Source organism: Gorilla gorilla, chromosome 4 (assembly GCF_029281585.2).
Source record: "Gorilla gorilla gorilla isolate KB3781 chromosome 4, NHGRI_mGorGor1-v2.1_pri, whole genome shotgun sequence".
In the NCBI taxonomy this organism is placed as follows: Eukaryota; Metazoa; Chordata; class Mammalia; order Primates; family Hominidae; genus Gorilla; species Gorilla gorilla.
This window is the reverse complement of record NC_073228.2, coordinates 149,093,750-149,097,207: the sequence shown is the minus strand read 5'-3', so window position 1 is coordinate 149,097,207 and position 3,458 is coordinate 149,093,750. Positions and strand designations below refer to the sequence as shown.

General features: G+C 46.6%; 1 pseudogene; it reads right to left on the bottom strand.

Annotated features, from left to right (window-relative positions):
* Positions 1-548: 548 nt before the first annotated feature.
* On the bottom strand, positions 549-1,835 carry LOC101146402 (argininosuccinate synthase-like; annotated as a pseudogene).
* Between the last annotated feature and the right edge of the window lie 1,623 nt (positions 1,836-3,458).

Sequence of the window (3,458 nt, the reverse complement as noted above, 5' to 3'; positions counted from 1 at the left end):
TTCTTTTTTTTTTTTTTTTTTTTTGAGACAGAGTCTCGCTCTGTTGCCCAGGCTGGAGTGCCGTGGCTTAATCTCGGCTCACTGCAACCTCCGCCTCCCAGATTCAAGCAATTCTCCTGTCTCAGCCTCCTGAGTAGCTGGGATTACAGGCGTGCACCACCATACCCAGCTAATTTTTGTATTTTGTATTTTTAGTAGAGACAGGGTTTTACCATGTTGGTCAGGCTGGTCTCAAACTCCTGGCCTCATGATCCACCCACCTCAGCCTCCCAAAGTGCTGGGATTACAGGCGTGAGCCACTGCGCCCAGCCTTTTTTTCTTTTAATTGTCATTTTATAGCTCTCCACCACAGCTTCCCCACACCCTTCCCTTCCATGATGATGTTTACAGGCTTTGGGGGGACCACGGAACAAAGCTGGGGCCTGGCAGCCCCACTAGGTTGCCAGCTGGGGAGAACAAGGCACAATTACAAATTATCACAACAATTAGCACCTGTACTTGGGGGCTCTGCAAATTGAGGAGGCCCCAGCTCCTCATGGTACAGGGGTCTATCTGGCAGTGACCTTACTCTGGAGACAATGGTATTCCTTCAGTCTGAGGGAATTGATGTTGATGAACCCGGTGTCATCAATCGGCTCATAATCACCCTGCACGTTCATGCTCATCAGCTCCTCATTGTAGAGAGACAGTGGGGACTCCCAGCCAAGGATGTACACCTGGCCCTTGAGGACCCGCACCTGCACTTTCCCTTCTGCCGGCTCCTGGGACTTGGCGATGCAGGGGCGGACAAATTCACACTCAGGGCTGTGTCAGAAACTGGTGTATATCAGCTCAGCAAATTTCAAGCCCAGGCCTTGATTGGTTTTGTGCACTTCCCGGTCTGTGGTGAAGACCATGATGTCTAAATGAGCATGGTAAAGGATGGTGCCTACTGGGATCTGGTAGATACCTCAGGCCTTTGTCCGGTGAAGATGTTCTCCACGATGGCAATAAGCCCACACCGTGCTTGCCTGCAACTTCGTTCAGGTACATGAAGAGCTCCAAGGAGGTCTGGTGGGTGATGCCATCCTTGACGCTGGTCACCTTCACGGGGACCCCTTTTTTGAATTGGATCTTGAGAATGTCAGGGGTATTGGGGGCTTTGGCTGGGTCCTGGGTCTTTGTGTAGAGACCTGGAGGCACTTGGTTCTTGGGGTTCTCCAGGATTCCAGCCTCGTAGCTGATGTGCATGAGGTTCTTGTCCATGCTCCACAGGTTCTTGGGAGTGACCAGGATGGGAATCCCGTGTTGCTTTGCATATTCCATCAGGTCACTGCGGCCCTTGAACCAGTTGTAGAACTCGGGCATCCTCCAGGGAGCCCTCCAGGGACCTTCATCTGGGGGGCCAGCGAGTAGCAGATGAGCTCAAACTGGACCTGATCGTTCCCCTTTCCTGTGGGGCTGTGGGACACATACTTGGCCCCCTCCCGCTGGACGATTTCCACTTTTTTGCGGGCGATGCAGGGCCTGGTGAGAGAGGTACCCAGGAGGTAGCGGTCCTCATACAGTGCGCTGGACTGGATGGCCGCCCAGATGAACTCCTCCACAAACTCCCTGCTGACATCCTCAATGAATACCTTTTTGGCTCCAAGCTTCAGTGCCTTCTTCCTGGCCTCCTCGAAGTCTTCCTTCTGGCCAGTATTGGCCAGGTAGGCAGTGACATCATAGCCTTGTTCCTTCAGCCACACGAGGATGCAGGAGGTGTCCAGGCCACCACTGTAGGCCAGAACCATGGAGCCTTTGCTGGACATAGCATCTGGGATTGGAGGCGTGAGTTCCCGGTGTCTGGAATCTGTCTTCACGGTGCAGTGAACCACTCGGGCCTGAGCAGCGGCGGCAGGCGACAGAGCAGGTGACTCTTCATTTTTTTTTCTTAAGAAAATAGACTCACACAAAGAAATTGATGAGTTGCTGAAGTCAGGGATTATATGTCCCCTTGCTAGCACCTCCAACTTCTAATTGTTCCTGGGCTGGCTGTGAGGTCAGGGACTGAGTACAGAATCACACTGTGGCATGTATGGAGGACGGAATACTTAGGAAGCCCAGCTAGTCTTATGAACACCATGTGAGGACCTATCTTTAGCTGATGGGCATAGTATCCTTGCTCTAACAAGAATCCCTCAGGTTTAACAACATACATCTTGCTTGCATGGTTGATATATAGACATTATTTTTGGTTTCAATAAATCCATAAAAGTCAACCTCTATGGTTTTAAGGGTAAGAAATGTGTCAAGTACTGAGATTGATGCCTAATTCTTAGTACTCAGGAAAGATTTAGGAGAGGAGGATGTTTTGAGAACTCCTTATGGACTCAGAAGGGACATTATGAGTGAAGACTAATTGGATAGAGAAATTAGTTCCTAGACATGTGCAGTAGCTGTGGCTTCCGTGTTCTCTGAAACATTCCATACAACATTCTCATTTCCTAGGTGGTATTGTGGACAGAACCTTGATCTTATAGTGAAGAGGCTTGGCTTACAGTCCTACTTCCCACCAGAGATATATTTAAAATTGCAAAATAGGCCAGTAGTGGTGGCTGTGAGCCTGTAATCTCAGCACTTTAGGAGGCCAAGGCAGGCAGATTGCTTGAGCCCAGGAGTTTGAGATCAGCCTGAGCAATGTGGTGAAACCTTGCCTCTATTAAAAGTAAAAAAAAAAAAATTAGCTGGACTTGATGGCGCCCACCTGTAATCTCAGCTACTTGGAAAGCTGAGGTGGGACGATTGCTTGAACCTGGGCTGCCAGGCTGCAGTTAGCTGAGCCTGCACTTCAGCCTGGGTAGCAGAGTGAGACCCTGTCTCAAAAATAATAATAATAAATGAAATAAAATTATGAAATATTTTTTTCGCCAAAGACATTTTTCTTTTTGCCTTTTAATGCAGTTAAGGGATAGGGTTATAATTAGAAAACACATTTTTTAAAGAAACTGTACCAAAAAATGGATTCTCATCATGACAATGACTTAAATGCATTTTTTAATCTCAAGGATGATGCTTTTGTTCCAGGAAGTTATGTTACAATCAAATTAATTCGCCTTTGCAATGAGACCAATGGATGAAAAGGTCTGTAAAGTGCTAATTGTTGTTATTAATTTATAAGATAAAGCGTTTGTTGTTTCGGGAACCGGTCCCAGAGCTGACTGTTTTCACATAATCTTATATTGTGAGTAATTATACACAGACATTAACGTGATAAAGATAATTACAAGAATCTATCATTGCTGGGGTTTTGGTTTATTTGATTGTGAACTTTTGGGAAGTTTGGATTAGACGATTAACTTACACTGGGTATTTATTTGTTGACGAATGCCTGAAATAGTTACTGAAATTAATACAGCGCACGTTTTTACCTTTTCACAATGAATTTGTTTGATTAACAGCATGGTATTTATTCAGTTGGAGATCTTAAATACCAGATG